Source organism: Diuraphis noxia, unplaced genomic scaffold, assembly GCF_037042655.1.
Source record: "Diuraphis noxia isolate RWA-SAM2 unplaced genomic scaffold, SU_Dnox_SAM2 contig0020, whole genome shotgun sequence".
Taxonomy (NCBI): Eukaryota; Metazoa; Arthropoda; class Insecta; order Hemiptera; family Aphididae; genus Diuraphis; species Diuraphis noxia.
In genome coordinates, this window is record NW_028301730.1 from 27,501 (window position 1) to 35,000 (window position 7,500).

General features: G+C 62.1%; 3 non-coding genes across 3 annotated transcripts in view; all 3 read left to right on the forward strand.

Moving 5' to 3' along the window:
- The first annotated feature begins 2,607 nt into the window (after positions 1–2,607).
- Positions 2,608–5,095, forward strand: LOC149053937 (small subunit ribosomal RNA). The gene has a single exon (XR_016192427.1). It is a non-coding gene; the product is annotated as a small subunit ribosomal RNA (ribosomal RNA).
- Positions 5,096–5,305: 210 nt separating this feature from the next.
- Positions 5,306–5,463, forward strand: LOC149053938 (5.8S ribosomal RNA). Its single transcript, XR_016192437.1, has one exon. It is a non-coding gene; the product is annotated as a 5.8S ribosomal RNA (ribosomal RNA).
- Positions 5,464–5,865: 402 nt separating this feature from the next.
- Positions 5,866–7,500, forward strand: part of LOC149053939 (large subunit ribosomal RNA) — a 4,199-nt gene continuing 2,564 nt past the window's right edge. Inside the window, exon 1 of the ribosomal RNA XR_016192433.1 lies at positions 5,866–7,500. This exon is cut by the window's right edge and continues 2,564 nt beyond it. This is a non-coding gene — a ribosomal RNA (large subunit ribosomal RNA).

The window sequence follows — 7,500 nt, forward strand, 5'->3', positions numbered from 1 at the left end:
ATCGGGGACGATAGGGACAGTGCACTGTCCTCATCTACCAGAAGGTAATAAGGACAGTGTGCATGTTGTATTATCACTGTCCCAATCCGCGCGCGCCCGGTGGTCGGCCGCACTGCTACGCGGGACCGCCTGGCGGCCGGCTAGCGGGACGCGGCTTGCGTCCCGCCCGCGCAGGCGGCGCCATTTTTTTTCGTGCCGTGCAGCCACGCGGCGTGCAGCGTTCGATTTACGCGGGTGCGTACGGTGGTCGACGACTTGCAACAACGTCACGGGTGGTCGGTTAGACGAAATGCGCTCGGGGTTGCCCGGGTAGACCGCGGTCGGTGGGACGGGAGAAGATTTGTTCATGTCGGGTGGGTGGTCGGGTGAAAAAAAATTACGTAGCACTGTTACGCGCGTCCTAACGTCGTTTACGATGAACACGTATTATTTTCCAGTCGACCGTCCACGGTGGTCCGTCGAGCCGGGGTAGGTCGCATGCGGGCAGCCCGGACGTCGACGTTGCACGGGGTTTCGAAACCGGAGTTTTTGGATCGCGATTTTTTCCAAACCCAATAACTCGTTAACGGTCGGTTTTCGGTGGACGAACCAAAGAGGTGATCTCGTCGGGCGCACCGAATACTATCAGGAATAGTAGGTCCGACGGACGTGATGCGATTTTTAAATATTTTTCGATTGTGCGATTGTGGCGGGGGTATTAGTGTTCGGGTGGGGGGAACCGATACGCGCGCCGATTGCGGTAGTTGACGGGCGCGCGTCCACTGTTGCACGAGCGACGCTACGCCATTACGGGTGGTCGGTTAGACGAAATGTATTATCACTGTCCCAATCCGCGCGCCCGGTGGTCGGTGTCGTAGGCGGTCGGCCGGTACTGCTACTCGGGACCGCATGGCGGCCGGCTAGATTTGCGTCCCGCCATTTTTTTTCGTGCCGTGCCGCCAAGCGGCGTGCGTACGGTGGTCGACGACTTGTAACAACGTCACGGGTGGTCGGTTAGACGAAATGCGCTCGGGTGGCCCGGGTAGACCGCGGTCGGTGGGACGGGAGAAGATTTGTTCATGTCGGGTGGTCGGGTGAAAAAAAATTACGTAGCACTGTTACGCGCGTCCTAACGTCGTTTACGATGAACACGTTTTATTTTCCAGTCGACCGTCCACGGTGGTCCGTCGAGCCGGGGTAGGTCGCATGCGGGCTGCCCGGACGTCGACGTTGCACGGGGTTTCGAAACCGGAGTTTTTGGATCGCGATTTTTTCCAAACCCAATAACTCGTTATCGGTCGGTGTTCGGTGGACGAACCAAAGAGGTGATCTCGTCGGGCGCACCGAATACTATCAGGAATAGTAGGTCCGACGGACGTGATGCGATTTTTAAATATTTTTCGATTGTGCGATTGCGGCGGGGGTATTAGTGTTCGGGTGGGGGGAACCGATACGCGCGCCGATTGCGGTAGTTGACGGGCGCGCGTCCACTGTTGCACGAGCGACGCTACGCCATTACGGGTGGTCGGTTAGACGAAATGTATTATCACTGTCCCAATCCGCGCGCCCGGTGGTCGGTGTCGTAGGTGGTCGGCCGGCTAGATTTGCGTCCCGCCACTTTTTTTCGTGCCGTGCCGCCAAGCGGCGTGCGTACGGTGGTCGACGACTTGTAACAACGTTAGGCGAAATGCGATTGTGGCGGGGGTATTAGTGTTCGGGCGGGGGGATCCGATACGGGCGCGGATTGCGGTAGTCCACGGGCGCGCGTCCACTGTTACACGAACGACGCTACGCCATTAAGGTGGAAAAACCCGGGATTTTGTAAATTTGTGAGCGGTTCGGTCGTCGGCGTTGCAGTCGACGGCCGGCCGCCGATCACGAACACCACAACAGCAAAGCCACGGGCGACGCCGAAGACGGCGCGTACACCTCGCGGCGCCCACCGGTCGCCGCCAACTGACGGTCGTCCACGTACGCGGGACACCGTCGGTTGAGTGGCCGGTCCGGTGAGAGCCGGCGGAAGGTGACACGCGTCCGCGTTTCGGCCGCCGACCCATCTCGCAATCCGAGTGGCGAAACTCAACCGGCGCCGCGCGTCCACCAGCCGGTGTTTGCGCGGCGCGCGCCAATCCACACCGATGACGACTCCCGTTACCGTTCCGCGTGTCACGAACACTCGACGCCAGAACATTCCCGCCGCGGCCGGCCATCGTCGCCGCGCCCGGCGGTCGCCGGGGCGAAGCCACGGGACGGCGGACTTCGCGTCGCGTCCCGGCTTCCCCCTCGATCTCGGCTGGGGGCCGTTACGAATCGGGCGAGAGCCGGTCTCGGTACGCTCGCCGGGGACCCGTGCACACACCGTCACCCGAACCCGGCGGTCGACCGTCACCCGGTCCGTCTCGTCAACGTGTCGCACTCCGTGTGCCGACCACACCACACACACATTTTGTTGTTGTTGAACCGCGGTCGGTCGCGCGGCCGTGACCCACAGCGGTCCCGGCCACGCGATCGCCCTCGGCGTCGGCTCGCCGCCCCCTTCCGCGGGGCGTCGGACCGGCGCTCGGACGCACGCGTCCCAGGCCGCCACGCGCGTGGCGGTCGCGGGGCGCGGTAGCAGTAAACCCGAGATCCCTGGTTGATCCTGCCAGTAGTCATATGCTTGTCTCAAAGATTAAGCCATGCATGTCTCAGTGCAAGCCGCATTAAGGTGAAACCGCGAAAGGCTCATTAAATCAGTTGTGGTTCCTTAGATCGTACCCAAGTTACTTGGATAACTGTGGTAATTCTAGAGCTAATACATGCCGACAGAGTTCCGACCGTCGCGGCGCTCTCGGGCGTCGCGCGCGGGAGGAACGCTTTTATTAGATCAAAACCGGCCCGTCGCGGCGCGCTTCGTGCGCGTCCCGATCGCGGCCCGCGCAAAGACCTGGTGACTCTGAATAACTTCGAGCTGATCGCACGGTCTCCGTACCGGCGACGCATCTTTCAAATGTCTGCCTTATCAACTGTCGACGGTAGGTTCCATGCCTACCGTGGTGGTAACGGGTAACGGGGAATCAGGGTTCGATTCCGGAGAGGGAGCCTGAGAAACGGCTACCACATCCAAGGAAGGCAGCAGGCGCGCAAATTACCCACTCCCGGAACGGGGAGGTAGTGACGAAAAATAACGATACGGGACTCATCCGAGGCCCCGTAATCGGAATGAGAACACTTTAAAACCTTTAAACGAGGATCAATTGGAGGGCAAGTCTGGTGCCAGCAGCCGCGGTAATTCCAGCTCCAATAGCGTATATTAAAGTTGTTGCGGTTAAAAAGCTCGTAGTCGGATCTGTGTCTGGGCGGTGCCGGACCACCCTGGCGGTCCGGCGTGTCGCGGCCGGCCGTGCCGCGGGACCACGTGTCCCGTCGGCGCGGTCGCCGTCGCGCTCGTCAGCCGTCTCGGGGTGTTAGTTACCGGCACGTCGGCCGGACGTATTGTCGGCAGGCGGACACGTGTCTCGTGCTCCCGGCGCGCCGCGCGGCCACGCGTCGCGCGGCCGTCGGGGTTCGACGACGGCGGCCGCCTACTCCAATCTTGCTGCGCGGTGCTCTTCACCGAGTGCCGTCGGCGGGCCGACACGTTTACTTTGAACAAATTAGAGTGCTCAAAGCAGGCTCAAATCTGGCGGGGCGGCTTCACGGCCGTCTCGTCAAAAGGCCCTGAATACTGGTCGCATGGAATAATGGAACAAGACCTCGGTCCCGCGCATCTCCGCCCTTCGCGGGCGCGCGAAACCGCCTTCCGGGGCGTTTCCGTGCGCGGGCCGCCGGGCCGCGGGCGCCAGTCGCCCGCGCGTCCCGCCGGGCCGGTTTTCGGGACCGGAGGTAATGATCAACAGAGACGGGCGGGGGCATTCGTACCGAGACGTTAGAGGTGAAATTCTTGGATCGTCTCGAGACGAACTGACGCGAAAGCATTTGCCAAGTACGTTCTCGTATGATCAAGAACGAAAGTTAGAGGTTCGAAGGCGATCAGATACCGCCCTAGTTCTAACTGTAAACGATGCCAGCTAGCGATCCGCCGGCGTTTCATTAACGACCCGGCGGGCAGCTTCCGGGAAACCGAAGCTTTTCGGTTCCGGGGGAAGTATGATTGCAAAGTTGAAACTTAAAGGAATTGACGGAAGGGCACCACCAGGAGTGGAGCCTGCGGCTTAATTTGACTCAACACGGGAAACCTCACCAGGCCCGGACACCGGAAAGATTGACAGATTGAGAGCTCTTTCTTGATTCGGTGGGTGGTGGTGCATGGCCGTTCTTAGTTGGTGGAGCGATCTGTCTGGTTAATTCCGATAACGAACGAGACTCTGTCCTGCTAACTAGGCGGGTAAACCCGGGTCGGCGTGGGCGCGGCGCCGGCGGTTTCGGCCGTCTGCGTTCGCGTTCCCGTCGGCTCGGCCCGGTATCCCCGAACGCGTTCGCCCGTCGTCCACGGCGGTCGTCGGGCGCGGCCGCGCCATCCGCGTCCCGGCGTGCGGCGGGCGTGCGGGGGTCGGGGGGCAACCTCCGGTCGCCGTGCGTCAGTCGTGCGCTGGGCTCCGCGGTGAAGCGCGCCGCGTTCGCGGCCGTCGCCGGCGGATCACGATACGTTACTAGGGCTACCGCCGGCTCCCAGGAGCTTAAACTCTTCTTAGAGGGACAGGCGGCGGACGAAAATAGCCGCACGAGACTGAGCGATAACAGGTCTGTGATGCCCTTAGATGTTCTGGGCCGCACGCGCGCTACACTGAAGGAATCAGCGTGTGTTAACATTCCTGGGCCGACAGGCTTCCGGGTAACCCGCTGAACCTCCTTCGTGCTTAGGGATCGTGGCTTGCAATTTTTCCACGTGAACGAGGAATTCCCAGTAAGCGCGAGTCATCAGCTCGCGTTGATTACGTCCCTGCCCTTTGTACACACCGCCCGTCGCTACTACCGATTGAACGACCGCAGTGAGGTCTTCGGACTGGACGCGCGTTATTCGGCCCCCTCGGGGGCTGGGTCGTCGCGCGACCGGGAAGATGACCGAACTCGGCCGTTTAGAGGAAGTAAAAGTCGTAACAAGGTTTCCGTAGGTGAACCTGCGGAAGGATCATTAGAGACGGGCCCGCGGCGCCGGCGACTCGCTTGCCGGTCTCGCGCGCGCCTAATCCGACCCCGTGGCCGCGTGCGCTCGCGCGCGACAACCGCGCACGGTTGTCGTCCGCCGACCGCCCGCGCGCCGCGACCCCCGACCGAGAGTCGACCGAAAGATGGTTACCGTCGTCGGAAGACGATTGTGTAAACGAAAAAAAAAAAACAAACACCCGACCCCGAACGGCGGATCACTTGGCTCGTGGATCGATGAAGACCGCAGCTATCTGCGCGTCGTCGTGTAATCCGCAGGTTATACGAACATCGACCAGTCGAACGCACATTGCGGCCTCGGTGACCCGCGGGTCCCGGGCCACGCCTGTCTGAGGGTCGTATACCGGATACTCGGCCAGACCGATGCGCCGGCACGGCAGGCGTCCGGCGGAGCGCGCGCGCCGCGTCCGGTCCTCACGGGGACCGGCGCCCGCGCGCCCGTCGGCCGCACGCCGCGCCCGCGCGAGTTTGGCGGCTCGACCGGGGAAAACGCGGGCTACCGCTCGCGGCTGCCCCCGGTCGTCCGCCCAAGTTGTGACGGCAAACAGTCACGGGTTCTCGCGCCGTCGAACGGCACGTCCCCGTCCGCCCGCCGCGCGAGAGCGCGGCCGGGTCGGCTGAGAGTCGTCCTCGAGACGCCACCTCTCCGGCAACCGAGAAGCGGACGCGGACCGTCGCCGCGCGGACGGAGCGCGGACCCGCGCACCAGTTACCACCACCACACGTACCACACACTTGTTCCGACCTCAGATCAGGCGGGACTACCCGCCGGATTTAAGCATATTAATAAGCGGAGGAAAAGAAAACAACCGTGATTCCCCCAGTAGCGGCGAGCGAACAGGGAAAAGCCCATCGCCGAATCCCGCCGCGCACTTTTGTGTCGCGGCACGTATGGGAGTTGTGGCGTACGGGCCGGCCTCGTTGCCGGGGCGCACGTGACGGTCCAAGTCTCCCTTGAACGGGGCCATGGCCCGCAGATGGTGCCAGGCCAGTAGAGGCCGTCACAGCGTTCCGGGATCGGACCGCGCCTTCGAGTCGGGTTGCTTGAGAGTGCAGCCCGAAGCGGGTGGTAAACTCCATCTAAGGCTAAATACGGCCACGAGACCGATAGTGGACAAGTACCGTGAGGGAAAGTTGAAAAGAACTTTGAAGAGAGAGTTCATAAGAACGTGAAACCGTTCGGGTGTAAACGGACAGAGCCCGCGAGTCCCCGCCGGGCGAATTCACGGTCGGTGGTCTCACCGCCGGCCGGATCTTTCGCTCGGTCAGCGGACGTCGCGACTCGTTGGGCGCCGGCCGAAGGGCCCGGGTGGCGGTTCGTCGCGGCGGTCGCGCCTCGGCGTGACCGTTCGCGCCGAACCCCGGTGCTCCTGGTCGGCTCGCCCGACGGCATGAACCGTCGACGCGGCCCCGTCGCAGGCGGGGTCCCGTCGGTCGGCGACGAGTTTCGGGCTACTTTCCGACCCGTCTTGAAACACGGACCAAGGAGTCTAACGTGTGCGCGAGTCAACGGTGATCTCACGAAAAACCACGTTTGGCGCAATGAAAGTGAACCGTTTACGGTGCGGACGATGGCCTAGCGACCGAACCCACCGGCGTTCAAAGTCGCGCTGGTCCGCAGTCCGGGGGCGTCTCCGCCAGGTCGGCTCCGGCCGTCCGGGGGCGCACCCTTAGCGCACACGTTGGTACCCGAAAGATGGTGAACTATGCCTGGCCAGGATGAAGTCAGGGGAAACCCTGATGGAGGTCCGCAGCGATTCTGACGTGCAAATCGATCGTCTGAGCTGGGTATAGGGGCGAAAGACTAATCGAACCATCTAGTAGCTGGTTCCATCCGAAGTTTCCCTCAGGATAGCTGGCGCCGATGTGTCCCGCCCGTTCGCGGGCGTACGGACGCCGGTGGGACTCCGCGCTGTACGGCGCGGTAACAACCCGCTCGTAACACGGAGGATGTCTCATACGGTAAAGCGAATGATTAGAGGACATTGGGGCCGAAACGACCTCAACCTATTCTCAAACTATAAATGGGTGAGATCGCCGGCTTTACCTGGTACACCGCGTGAACCGCGTGCGAAGCCGGCGACGGAACCCTAGGCGCTTAGTGGGCCATTTTTGGTAAGCAGAACTGGCGCTGCGGGATGAACCGAACGCCGAGTTAAGGCGCCGAAATCGACGCGTATTCAGAGACCATGAAAGGCGTTGGTTGCTGATGACAGCAGGACGGTGGCCATGGAAGTCGGAATCCGCTAAGGAGTGTGTAACAACTCACCTGCCGAAGCAACTAGCTCTGAAAATGGATGGCGCTGGAGCGTCGTGCCTATACTCGGCCGTCGGCGGCACAGTGGGGCCGGTCGTCGCTCGCGGCGGCCGGTCCCG